This window comes from Pholcus phalangioides, unplaced genomic scaffold (assembly GCF_987345545.1).
Source record: "Pholcus phalangioides strain wild (caught in Gottingen) unplaced genomic scaffold, Ppha-v1.0 ptg000004l_1, whole genome shotgun sequence".
In the NCBI taxonomy this organism is placed as follows: domain Eukaryota; kingdom Metazoa; phylum Arthropoda; class Arachnida; order Araneae; family Pholcidae; genus Pholcus; species Pholcus phalangioides.
This window is the reverse complement of record NW_028301597.1, coordinates 2,125,516-2,140,307: the sequence shown is the minus strand read 5'-3', so window position 1 is coordinate 2,140,307 and position 14,792 is coordinate 2,125,516. Positions and strand designations below refer to the sequence as shown.

The window sequence follows — 14,792 nt, the reverse complement described above, 5'->3', positions numbered from 1 at the left end:
TTAACAGGGCAAAAAGAAGTCCCGTTTTTTAGAATTAAAAAATGGAAACATTATTGATCATTATGCACCCAATCGTGCAGCAAAGAAATACAGTTTCCAGTATTATCAATATCCGTATGGAATGACAGTCAGAAAACGGATTTCTGTCTTATATAGTTATCATTCGATTATTGTTATCAAAAACTCCGAGTCCCGATGTGATCACATTAAGCGACATGGATCATGCATGTATGACATAAATAAAGAAGTTGAAAGATTCTCTTTTGATGTAAAATGTTTTCTAATTATACATCGTAAAAACAAAATTTTTTTTCATGATATATAATTTTTTGTCTTGCGTTTGTCTGAACTCTTATGAGTTAAAAACAGTGGCACTTGATACATAACATTTATTTAAAAAAATAATTACCTCTGTATGAAAAAGTATTCATAAAAAATTTTATACACATAACATGAATAAAACTTTTTCAAATTGACTTTTAAGACAAAAGCTTAGAAAATCCCAACTTAAATCACTTCAATTTTTTTTCTATATAACATGTTTATTCGCTTAGCGAGATCGAAAACAAAGAGATAATTTTGGTACTTTAATGCCATTTTCAGTCAGAATATGTCTTTATATTTTTTAAAGACTGGAAAAAAATAGAAAAGGCAAGTTAAAATTGTTTAACAAGATTAAAGAATATTGACGTCTTAAAGCTTTTTCATCTTCTTTTTTTGTCTCATCTTCAATAAATTTAATTTTCTTCAATTTTTTTTTTCATTCATTCGTATCAAGTTTATTAGAAGAATCGGTGCAAACATCTCAAAATATATCCTTAAGTTTACATTTTTTCCTCTTTTTTTTCCAAATCTTTTTCCTTCAAAATTTCGCCTTAGCACTCATCACTCATCAAAATAATTACACAGCAAATAAATGAATATTATTATTTTTTTATTTGAAGGGAACAGAAAGAAAAGAAAGAGCATGAACGATGATGACACATAAGAGAAGCATGAAAGGAATAAAAAAAAAAGAATTTTAAACGAATAAAGGAATTATTTCGTTAGAACGACTTAGGAAAAAAAAATATTAAAGTTTTTGAAAATCCTTTTTTATTATATTTTAAACTTTGTTTTATCCCCAACACCCTTCTTCCAATCTTTTCTTACAGTTCTGGTTTTTTTTTTTTAGTTTTATTTATTTTATTTTTTGTTCTTCCCCCGTTGGGAGCGGAGGAAAAACTAGAGTGCTGTCATCTGACGATTAGCGCTCCTGCTTTCCTCCCAAAACGTCTTAAGTGGGTAAAAATATGACAAAAATAAAAGAAGTGTTTAAAGAAAAAAGAAATAAAATGAAAAAAATATATATATAGCATGAGAAAATAAAAAGCTAAGCAGAGAGAGAGAGAGAGAGAGAGAGAAAGTAACACACGCGAGCGCATAACACATTGAAGAGGAGGATGAAGAAGACGAGGATGAAGGAGTCACGAGAAGCTGACGTTGAATAAGAAGTCAAGAGCAGCTAAAAATAAATATATATGAAAAAAAAATTGTATGCTAGAGTAAAAATTAAAAAAAAAAAAATCAAAGAATATAAAAAAAAAGTGAGAAGAAACGTCTGGCAGGGACTTTTCAAACCTAAACAGAAGATGGATATAAATTTAATCTTTTCCTAATAACCCTGAAGTTTAAGTGATTTTTCATCCGGGCAGTGGCAGATACATAACTGCAGCTTCAGAACGGTTTTTCTTTACCCTTGCGTCTTATTTTAATTATATTTTCTTTATATTTATATCTGATAAAGTTTACTCTAGATCTGATGAACAAAAGTATATAATGCAGTTGGGAATAAATAGAGGCTTCGGGAAAAAATAAGAATCTTCCTTGCCGTATATTGGAATACAAACGGCTAGAAATTTCCCCCGAAGGAAGATAAATAGTCGCAAATAAAAACCGATTTCATATGTATCTTCTCGCTTAGGGAATCCTGAGAATGAATTGAAAGTATTCATGAAGAAGTGACGTTATTTAAGCTCTGTAATCGTATTAAGCAAGATTGATACATTTATTTCATTAGTGCGTAATTTTATGTATCAACATCAAACTACTTTTTCAAATTTTTGGATTGAAATACCACTTCCGAAAAGTTTGAGAGTAAAAGAAACTATCGTGTGAAAAACGTTTTTTAGGAATAAATGATGTGGTTGTCGAAAGAAAAAAAAACATTGTTCTGTGCCGGCATAGTTTGAAAAATTATTGTATTTAACAATTGAATGTTTTTAATTAAAAATTGTTAAAACCATTGTTAATAATTGAATATTCCACTAAAAATGATTTATTAACTTTTGCGTAATTGTGAAAACGGGCCTCTTTCAAATCCGTAATTTTTTGAAATAGAGTCTGCATTTTCTTTTAGGAGAAAGTTTATTTTTTATTTTAAAAGAAAAGAGAATATAAAGATATTTTATAGAATTGTGCAGTATATATATTGATTCTTCTATCTGTTCATAAGGTTACGTTGAATATCACAACGTCCAGCTGCAGGGAAATAACAGGAAATAAATAACATAACAAATATGACGAAATATACTACGCATAAATAGAGGTTGAATCTCAAAAGCATAAACAAATTAATCACAGTTCTAGTTACTTATGGCTACTTTGAAAAAAAAACTATTCTAAAAGTTTCGATCCTCAACATGAAGATTACTCGTCAAAACCAGTCTGGTACAACAATTTCTCAGAAAGATTGCGGTGGAAATATCAACCTATATATGTACAGTGAAACCTCGATATAGCAATATTCAGCGGACCAAGAAAAAATATCGCTTTAAAATGCACTTTTTGGGTCTCACAGAGGAAGTGGTTATACCAACAGATTCATCAGTATTTTCAGTGATCATGTGGTGCAAAACACCAATGTTATAAGACACTCTTGGAAGAATGAAAACAAGTGACGAAGATAAAATTAAATTCAAGACGATTTTGGGCAAAATAATAAAAAAATATCGTTATAGCTGTTTTAAAATCTCTTTGAAATAACGTTATTGAAGGATTAATCGTAGTATTTGATATCGTTGTATCGAGAGGTATTTAACATTAGACTATAAGCAATTCCAAACAAGAAGGGAAAAATTGTTGCTGTTGTGGGATTTATGCTGCATATCGAGTATCACTGTAGTGATGTTTCACTGTGTTCTGGACAATTTCGTTGATTTTTGACAATAACTTGTGTCAATCGATGTTAATATTGTTGTAAAAACGGAATAAAAATTTACTGTTGTGTTGGGATTAAAAATCTCGCATTTGAATATTAATAAGTGTAATAAAACAGATGCCGAGCTGGACGCTGTTTACGATATTCTACCGTGAAAAATTGGGCGCTGAATTTTAACAGGGAACAGCTTGTCTGATTATTAGGTGCGTCTCGGATGGCAAGTAAGCTGAATCAACGTTATGAGAGATACCAGAGAATGTGGGCATAGCAGGAAAGCCTTTGCCGCATGTTTACTGAATAATTAGTCATGTGCAAGTTATCTGTATGTCGAGTGTCGTGCGTGCTTAGTTAGATCAAAAACGCTTTGAAATGAAATTTTCCGAGGCCCTGGTAAAGCAGTGTAAGCATAAAGAATCTGATTTTTCTGCATCAGTTCAATACTGTCAATGAAATACTCCCGAGATGAAGGAATTGTCAAAACAGCAGACGTTTATATTATTTGAACGAACGTGCAAGAAAAGGTGGAAATCCCTTGAATAAAACAAAATGCATAATGGTTTTATAGATATGGTGGTGACTTCTCTTTTATGGGCCAACGAAGAAATCAATATCATCTATTGCAGTAGTTATTGAAGCATTATCGTATTAGTATATGTTTCAATGACCACAGCAAAGCCCCAAAGGATTATTTTTACACCCACTGTGATTCAAAAGCGAACAAACAGATATTTAAGCGGTCATCCCATAGTTCCTGTTTTTAAAGTTGCCGTTCTGAAACTGAGAATGAGATATGTGAGTCATTTATGAGGTAAACCGCCCTAACGTATCGTAATCTAACACCGCGAGAGGATACTTGAGGAACAAAAACGGATGGGAGGGCTCTGCATCACTATTTCCGGATATTTTTCCTCAGAGAAAACTGTCATCTTCTGGAAGGATATATAGAAAATGGTTTTATGGTAATGGGGCTTAGAGTGAGAGTGAAGAGGTGTAGCATTACTCCCTTTATCACACTTCCTCCTTTTACCATTAGGTGTATGTATGCGAGGGTGGCAGCAGGATAAAAGGGTATATATGCCTGTGTGTGTGTGTGTGTGTGTGTATATATATATATATATACACTCACACGAGCGCACACGGGTGTCCAGAAATATCTCTGTCTCTTTCGCTCTCCCGCTTATAGATAATGCCACTTTCGAAAGCGGTCGGGAGAATTGCTAGGCTTGAGGTCGAAGAAGCCTCGAGATTGCGGAAGCTCTGCGCATATCCATTGTTATGACAAGAACAAAGGAATATCGCCTCCGACGGAGGGTCTCGCCCCATTATATATATGTGCCTACCCATTAATTTTATCTGCCATTTGTAGGCAGTTAAAGGCCATTTAATTCGCCGCACTGCGAAACTGAAACGTCTACTTTGTGAGAGGTGATTCGGCGATCAACTAGTTTAAACGATTGATAGCAAAGACGCTAGAGGATATATTTCCTCCCTGGAATGGACTGTAATGTCCCATATCTGGGCCATTACGTCCTCGTCATCCCTGCGATTTAAACGAATTCAGTTTATAATGACTAAAGTTCATAACTGCAAGCTATTATTCCCAGGGTTAAGTTAGTTATAACCCCCTCAATGCAGAATGCTGTATGTAATTAAGACGCCCTTGGTCGTTTTTCTGTTTTGTGATATTATTGCGGTTAGCTCTGTGGCAACTGCGTGGTTAGCATACCAAGCTGGTACCAGTACAGTTCAAATCTGGGTTTGAATCCCAGCTTGAGGTTGGAATAAATTAAACAGACATTGGAAGTATATTTTTATACAGTGCACGCCAATCAATGCTATCACATCAGGACTCGCGGTTTCTGATAGCAATAACCGATTAATAACCACATGTATATCCAAAAGAAATCCTGGTTGTAAGTACGATAACCAAGTGCACGACTTGGTTATAAGTACGATGGCAGTACATGACCTGGTTATAAGTACGATGGCAGTACATGACCTGGTTGTAAGTACGACCATTTTGACTAAACGGGAAGTATAAGAACCGGGTAACTCAGTTTTTCTTCATACATAACTGACTGCAAAATTTTCAATCATGCCGTTTACTTTTTTCATGTACTTGTAAAACAGAACATTTTTGCTATAAGCGGAAATCCTTCCTTTATGCCTTCAGCCCAATGAAGAGTTGAATGAAATGGCCTAACGAATTTAGATCTAAAGTTTCACAAATTACCGTAATTTTTTTTAATGTGTGCGTGAGTGCTGTATTCCATAAATTCTTTGAGAAAGTCTTTCGGCCGAGTAACTGTGAATCAGGTCAAATGAAAGAAACTGGCCAAAGAGAAAAGAAATGAAATTTTCTTTTATATCACATTCGTTCCCACCATAGGTGGACATTGCAACAGTAGGTTCATGCATACACCGATTATAGTAGTTACTACTCGTCGAATGATATGTGGTGTAGAGGAGATATGATCGAAGTGTTCAAACTTTTCAACGGGATGGATAGGATGAACCATGGACTTCTAGTACACCGCCAATCGACTGTTTTTCCAAGGGGACACCAGCATCGATTGGTAAGGGACAATGCGAGGTTATGGTGTCGCAGGGAATTTTTCTCTAATAGGGTTGTTGATAAATGGAATAGCTTACCCCCGGAGGTAGTTAATTGTAACACAATTGACACGTTTAAAAAGAAATACGATAAAGATGTTGGGGTAAATCGAGAAGCTATCCATACTTAGAATTAGACAACCATAATATTCTTTATGGGCATTGTATCATGTGTAAATATTGTTTATAATTTTTGTGATTGTGTTTTTAATTGGGTTGCTGTATTTTTGAAATATATGACATCCATATTTGTTATGGGAATGTTTTGCCTCTTGTGGCGTTGTATTTGTATTTGTGTATTTTTGTATTTGAATATAGCATTAGGAACCGAGCATGAGAATGTATATAAAAAAATGAGGGACAACATCTTCTTGCTTTCCGTATAGTAGTGTATATTGAAAATGGAAGTTAATGGGGGATAAATCTATTCCTTTTTAGAAAACTTTCGACGAATAAAAAATGTAACAAACCAATATCCTGATAACAATGAACGGATTTTTCTTGGTCTGTTCCATGCTCTGAGGAAAGTGGTAACAATACGTTATCCGTAATTTTATCAAATGGCGTCTATTGTACATAGAAACAAAATTCATTCCAATATTTCACTTCGATTTCAATGTCTAGACTTGGTAGGTGCATTAAAACCACAGTTTCCTAGTATGAAGCCGAAAGTTGACGGGCTCCACCTGATTAGGAGTGTGTGTTATGGTTCACTTCCACGCAAATCAAAAAGTTTCGTCTTGGCGAAAAACCAACCTTTCAAAATACAACTGAAATTATCTTTACAAATTATGCTTCTATAAATATTTTTCGTGGGGGATTTTCAGGGAAAAATAGTCCCGCGGTAGAGCGACACAACAAAGGCTCTTGATATATTACTACTACTACTACTGTACCATATAATGCACCTGGTAAACATCCCAATGAAGAATTTCTAACGCTTCGGTGCATGACGGAATTTGTTGCACGGGCAGGTGCGGATTCTCAGCGATACCACTGGAGAAAGAGAGTAAATTTCGTACGTAGATCATACGTTCCGTATTTTTCGGGACAGAAACATTATTTTCCATATTTTTATTGGCTCTCTGAGCTAAATAAAGGGGCGATAGCTGCCATTACCCCCTTACGGATCCGTTCCTGTCTACAAGTTGCCTACCGCTGCATAAGCTGATATAGTCTCCTCGAACGAAGAGCACAAATGGTGAACGGGTGTAGATGTCCAACTCCACACTCTCGCGATGTCAATAATATAATTTTTCTACTGGGGGGGGGCGATGATCGCTTTTTTCCGTGGACGGCCTACGGACCTCTGGTGTAGAGTAGATTATAAGATTTGGACAATCTGAGAAACAAATCAGTGTTTCACCGCACTCACAGTATGCTTGCAAGAAAGCCATATTATCAGAGAAATTATTTGAATTTGGCAAAAACGAAATATTCAATAACTGTTTCAAAACTTATGACCATTTTACTGATATATATGCTATGGAAATTAATTATTTTCGTCTTTTTTATTCATAGATAAACTTTATAGCCAAAACAAAATATAAAATAGTTTGAAACACGTCGTTTGATATATTTATTTTAAGGAACTCATCGCCAGAGCGCCGTTATCATTTCTCGTTGCTCTTCTTTTAAGCGCTGGTTTCCGGTCATCTTTGCGGCCAAGATTCCCCTTGGCGATAAAACACTCATTAATCATGTCCCAGGTGGCGGAAAAGATTTGGCGGGGTTTCTAGACTGTTCGGTAAATATCGGGTGCATTCATAGAAGCTCACGCGTTATTTTTGTCCACTTCCAATGGATTATGGATGATACCGAAGCAAGAACGGATATACTCCTCGCCCCTTCCGAACCCCTCCTACTCCTCGGTGCCTACCGTAACACTTTTCTTGATCTCTTTCTACCCATTTTTACAACAACAAAAAAATATAATATTTTTTTTTAGTCATCCCCGAGGCTTTTGTAATCTTATCCGGATCCTTTTGTTTCGGGAACGGGAGCCGCTTCGAAGCGGAAGCTATTGAAATTCAGTGGGTTATCCTCGAGTTTATTTATTGTTTCTTTAAGCATAAGATGTCCTAAATTTTTATGGATAATGGGCGATGATGGAAAGACGGCTTTCCGGAGTGAACGACATGATAAACGACGAGGGCTACAGCCATCACAAAAACCACTGATACCCCTCAAATATATCTCAACCGGTATAGAGCCAAGAGACCAACCAAGCAATAAAGCAACTATCATTTTTATTTCTGTTTAATCGATCAGCTGCAGTCAAAATTTATCAATTTTCAAAATTTCTATAAGATATCAAGAGAATATTTAGAATTTAATTACGCGCAAGTCTCTCGGAACTAAATCTGCAATATGCATGCAGAAACAAAGATCTTCGTTCATCGTGTTATTAATGATAATACCTCTCTCTGCTCTTTCCTTTATCACACACAGCTATATGAATTCTATTTAAATACCTCCGACTGTGATGATGGTGCACAGATTTTTCAATAAAACGTCTACTTTCCATATATGTAGATAAACACTGAAGTGCCAGCGAAACTGGTACACCCACCTAATACCGTGTAGGACTCCCCGAACACTCAAAGCTACTGCAACACGACGTGGCACGAACTCCACTAATGTGTGAAGGTACCCTGAAGGCAATTCACACTATGATTTTCTCAGATCAGTCCGCAATTCCATAACGGTTCGAGGTGATTTTCAACAGTACGTTGCAGGGTATCACATATTTGCTCAATAATGCCATGTGCAAAATGTCTGACGTGTGTGGTGTCCCATTCTCCTCTTGTAATTGTCGGAATGCACACGGAACATGAACTGGTGTAAGTGATCGGATAGGATGTTTACGTACGGGTCATTTTTCAAAGTCGTCTGTAACCCTATCAGGGGTGTCATGTCAAGCCAACTGCATACGTCCCATACCATGACAGAGCCTACAACAGCTTGAACAGTCTCTTGTTGACATGTGGAGCCCATGGTTTTATTCTATTTTCTCAATACCCGTGCGCGTCTGTCAGCGCGATATAACTGAAACACGACTCGTCAGACTAGGCAACGTGTTTCCAGTCGCCAACAGTCCAATTGTTTTCTCATCCAAGCTCATGGACTTGCTGGAACCTCTCCAAGGACCCTGGTTAGAAACCACTGTTGTGCAGGGATAATCGTTACATCGCAGCAGCATTATCACCACCACCAAATTTTTGCTTTTGTTGGCATCTCTCCTCTATCGGCATTGTTAGGAACACCAGAAAATACACTTATTTGTGTATTTATTCCGCCACAAAAAATTCTAATGCATTAGTTGATTAATAAGATTCCTTGTGCTCTTGGCTCTTGTAAAGGTGTTTACACAGCAATAAACTTCTGTGCACTACACAGAACGGAACACTTCATTAATACTTTTGGTGATCAGGATGAGGTGAAATATTGACGTTATTAGACGCCATCGGAAGAATAAAACTAAGTGACGAGTTTAAAAATACATTGAAGGTGATTTTGTTTTAGCAAGATGTAATAAGAAACCGTTGTAGCTGTCTCAAAAATTTCTAAAAAATATCGTTATAGAGAGATTTATCACAATAAAGGATATCGTTGTTCGAGAGAAGTTTTACATTAGATGAAAGTCAATTCCAAACTACATTTGAGGAAAATATCGTGGAAGAGGGATTAATTGTTATATAGAGTATCGTTGTAGTGAGGTTTCACTGTGAACGAGATGCAATTCTATCAATCGATACTTTAAAAATTATTAATAGTGTTTTAATATTCAATTTCTGTATGACGATGCTGTTCCAAACAACAAAAAAGAAAAAAACATGGGTATTTATCGCAAACCTTCGATTTAATGTTTTGTAAAATGAAACCACATATCAATTGTTCGAGAATTGCGGTGATTGTGAACACTTGAAGCGCAGTGATTCGATTCGATTCTTTTCCATTATTCATCGGCGACACAAAATGTCACAACACTAAACGAAATTACAAGAAAATTCTCTTTTACCACGATTTTTTAGACACGTGCACAACTTTTTCCTCCTATTTTCTTCTTTTCTATAGAATTTAAAAAAAAAGAAAGAAGAAGAAAAAGAAGAGAAATAGTAAGGTTATGAGACACACACAAGAAGTCGTGATGCGCGATCAGTTTGGTGACGCTCCCCGCATTTTAGTGGACGTGCCACTTGATATTACGAATCAGTGAACAGTTGCGAAAGAGAGACTAGGCTCACGGCAAATGATTTCTAATGACTCGTCAGGAAGCAGTAAACGAAGTTTCGCGTATCATTGCCTTTATGTGCGTTGTGCTTCTGTCGAAAATTTCCACGATTCTGCCTCTCTTGGACACTTTCCATCTATTCTAATGAGTTCCTCCCTAACACACGTCACTTATTCACGCTCGTTTGCTTAAAAATGAAACAAAAGACTGACAGCCTGTGTATTGGACGTTGCCTTATGTACCGACGTGAAAACCATTTTACCGAATAAAATTATTACACACTACACGCATTTCGATTTAATTCTTTATCGCTCCCAACATCACACGGAAATTAGAAATTCGTTTATTCCGGGAAATATTCAATCGCTTGAAGTTGGGAAGAAAAAAACTGCATCGTAAAATTTAAATTGAAATTATTCGATCAAAAACCATTCACAGAACTCATATTGGATAAGGATTATTTCTAGGTATAGCATAAGAAATACTTTTGACAAAAACTTCACTGTATACTTGAAGATATTAATGATGTATAACTGCTAAAAAAATTTGGCTCTCGGTTCAAATATATATATATACTGGAAGTATATAAATATTTGAACTATCAGGGAAATATCATGTTATATCAGGGTATTTTATATATACTGGGAGCATTTAAAAAATTACAAATCATTAAAAAACATGTTTGAGATGCATTATTAGAGAACCACTGGAACCAAAGTAAATATTCCGAAAGTCAGGTTTTGAGGTTCACGAATAATTGTTGCCCGACTGTTTCTTCCGCCCATTTCGGACATTTTCCTGGGGATCTGACGAACTTTTGAAGTAGTAGTCTATCGTTGAAGTGGAATCCTGCTACGTGTATACGCAATATTTGGCGAAGATCGAGCACAGGTTGGCATAGTCCATATTTTTTTTTTTACATCAGACTTCTTGAAATTATTTTGCAGAAAAAAATGCCACCTCAACCTCGCATCATTAGTAATTTTAGTGTGCGCGAAATGAAAATTAAGTGACAAAGCCAGGGCTTTATATGCGTTCAATGAACCACGGCTTGCGTTAGGATCATGCATTCTATGATGAAAATTGCTTGTTTATATGTGTTCTATCACTCTTCAATTGTTTTAGTTGATACTTTAATTAAGGTGATGTCAGATGAATAGTGACTGGAATGCCGACTTTCAATAAATAGTTATGCATAATTTCTTCATTCCAGAATGTTGCATTCCGTCCTAGTTCCAATAAGACGACTACGGCAAACTTTTCGAATGCGCCCTCTGGGATTACCTCTGAAGGAGATAGAAAGAGAGTCATCGTTTGTGCGGATGATTGTCATATTTGGATGTATCATGACGTCAACCATCCTATTCCACTAGATATGATGATAGACATCATCGGAACACTCCTACATCGCCTCAACCATTGCATCCAAGCAGATGACGGTCACTTAGAGGGCATTTTCAAATTGCACTAATGTTTAGTGCAATGTAGAATATTGTACATTCGGGTATTCATTTTCGTAATTGCTGATATTTCCCACTTTTATACAATAGAAGTATGAAGTTTCTGCAACCCTAGCCACTTTGAAATTTTGATTTGAAGCGGATGGATGCAATTCACTTCGTCTTGTATATACATATGAGAATTTTGTCGGTGTAAGTAACTAACTGCACATAGAAAGAGTGAAGATTAAACGAACACCCCTGAAAGTGCATTGCATTATTACTTGATTTACCTGCCGTAAATGCGATTTGTAGGCGAAAGAGACACAGTCAATGATTTCCCACCCGAACCTACGTTAAATATAGTTTTCTGTGCGTATAAGTAATTTTCTACACTCAACAATCATGATAAGCCGAGGCACAAACTAACGAATTTTCCACATTCATCAATCAGTAATCGATTTATGGGTTAGGAGGGAATGAGAAACGGAGTAGGGTAATCGATTCAAAAACGCTGTGGAACCACTATCACCATCCATCGGAAGTCGTCGGACGGATTCTTTTAGTTCCATGCCGTTGGTGTCCTTCCATCCCACCTGCCCTTGCTCAACGATGGGAACCCCTTCAAGTCTTTGTGTGTGCCATTGCCATTCCCTCTCTCTCTCTTTCTTTCTCATCCTTCTCTCCAACCCTCGATGAACATCGAACGCCATCATCCTCGTCAAAACCGAAGAAGCGCATATTAAAATCAAGCGCCGCTTCCGCCCCATATATCACACTAAATAGGGAAAGCGTTCAGTCAAGCGACTGTAATTAATAGTTCGCGGATGGAATTAATTAAGTTGTGAAGTTGAGCATGGGGGGTCCTTCTGGCCCTAGCGACGCCCTGGATTGCCCAAGCGTAAAAGCAAGAGCAGCAGCACACATACGAGAATAGGAGCAGAAAAAATAAAAAATAATTTTGGTCTCTCTCTCTCTCTCTTTTCCAACATAGCGACAGGTCACCCACGCGAATTGAAAGGTGAAAGGAATGCTTCCCGGTTGACGCTGGAAACTCAAAATTTCATTAACAGCAGCAGCATCGACCCCCCCCCCCTTCTCCTCATCCTTATACAAGAAAGGAAAAGGTGGTATGCATTGGCGTCGTGGGTAAAGACACGACTCGTGCCACACGCCATGCACGTACCACACTCTCTTACGACCACGAGCTTGGGAATTAATCCGCGGCGAAGCGGAATAAAAATGGTGGAAGGTTGAGGATTCAAGCGGGTGGGGGGGGGGGATAAAGTCTCGTCACACAAAGAGCAAAACAATACGTTAATTAACGGCGAAGGATTAATTAGTTATTTTACGAGGTTTCGTTGGACCGGGACGGACGGGAAAATGGGCGATGGCGGCGGTGGTGGTGCTGGTATCTTTTTCGTTTAGCTTTGCCTCTTGTTCGACGACGAAATTCCTGGTCAGAGGAAAATTTTTCAGGGTGAAAGCGTATAAAATGTGGTAATGCGAGGGGAAAATAAGAACACATACACGAGGGGTGGAGGGGGATTGGGATCGTTTCCTTACAAAGGGCTCAGTAAGAGATGAGAGGTTGAAGAAACATGTAAGGAAAAGAGATAAGGGACTCGAAATCTCAAATAGTTCTTATGTCTTGTAATTCCTGCATATTACATGCTTCATCGCAATTCGGCTTCTCTGGTATTTCGGCATTCTGGAGCTCGAATTCGTATTTCATATTTCCAAAAATCCTCATTTTTTCCCCTTAAAGTACATGGTCTAATGTTTGCATTGTGTAATATTTAAATACCACACTGGTGAATTATTTTTCTGGTATTTTGTAGTATTGAATTTGTTCTTTTTTTCACTGTGATTTCACATTCATTTATATGATGATTTTTAGAAGAAGAACTGACTCCGATGAAAATGCTGTTTGCGTACGAGGAAAATTTTTAGCAGACTTCCACCAAGGTGTGATAATTATTGAGGTCAGAAGGAACATGTTTCATAAAGATTTAGAAGCTTTTGTCTTTTTAAAAAAAAAAGTTGAAGAATTAAGTTGTACTTTACGCATAGGAGCCAATTGATCCGAAAAACTCGCAGTAGTGGATAAGATTTCTACGAATTCAAGTCAAGGTTTCTGGGATAATTATGAAAATTCGGACACTTTGGAGCTTTTGGTGGCATTGTGCCCTCCAGAGCAACAATTGGAAACGTGACTTGAAAACTGTACACACCTTTAAATATTATATTCTCGTGGAGAATTTCAAATTGTGCCATCGAAGGCAGAGTATGTCATAAGCATAGTTCACTACCACCCATTTCGGTTTTTATGAGCAGCTTCGAACAGTCTGTCTTACACTCTGAAGTCGCCATCCTATGACAAGTGAAAACTGAATTTCAACACGAACTGCAAAATCTGAAAGATGAGGCGCATTCAAGGATGCTTCCTGAAGCTATAGCGCCTAAAAGTATGCTCGCCATGGCTACTTTTATTAACGTAAACGGAAATGCTACCTACCCGAATATTCTGCACACCCTAGACATTGGAACTTTTTGCAGTGCAGACTATATTCATCATCATCTCAAGTTAGTCTCTTTGTGGACTAGTCTGCAATGTTTATCGTAAGCATTGCACAGGAGCTAAAAATTGGTTCCCAACATCGACACAGGTAATACAGCCTAGATTTATGCCAGATTTTGGTAAAACGAAATCGCATTTGTTAGTTATACCATATTATATTATGAGGTTAAACTGTTTTCAATCAATAGGCATTGACCACAACCGAAATCCGGCTTACGTGCCCTCATTTCGAATCATGACGAGCTATGCTCTGTATCATATTCTATACATTCGACTATTTAGCTGATGAAAGCATTCGACTGATGCTTCAGACATGATCATTGATCATTCATGCCGCGCCACGATTATTTTCTGCACACGATGGTTAATTATGCCTGGACCTGCAATTTATTGACGAGTCCGACTGGCAGCGTTCGACATTTTGCTTTCTTTTATATTCACCAAGGAGTTGTGCACTAACTCCTCGGTGTGAGACTTCCTGCGGTAGCAGTCGTTTTCTGTGCTCATGTTGTTGACATTTCTGTTTAACTCCACGTCAGGAAATCATCTGACAAGGATGTATCGGGTATCGAACTCGTGACACCTCTAGACATCCTTTGGTACTTTAAATGAGTATCGTATCGACCTGGACCACCACGCCCGACGTCTCAGCCACTCCACATTGTCTTGTGCTACATTTTTTGTTCCTTAAGATCAAGAGAGGTCATGAAAATTGATTTGCCGATT

General features: G+C 37.1%; 1 protein-coding gene across 2 annotated transcripts in view; it reads right to left on the bottom strand.

Moving 5' to 3' along the window:
- Positions 1-14,792, bottom strand: part of LOC149086414 (LIM domain only protein 3-like) — a 219,682-nt gene that overhangs the window by 48,236 nt on the left and 156,654 nt on the right. The window lies entirely within an intron of this gene.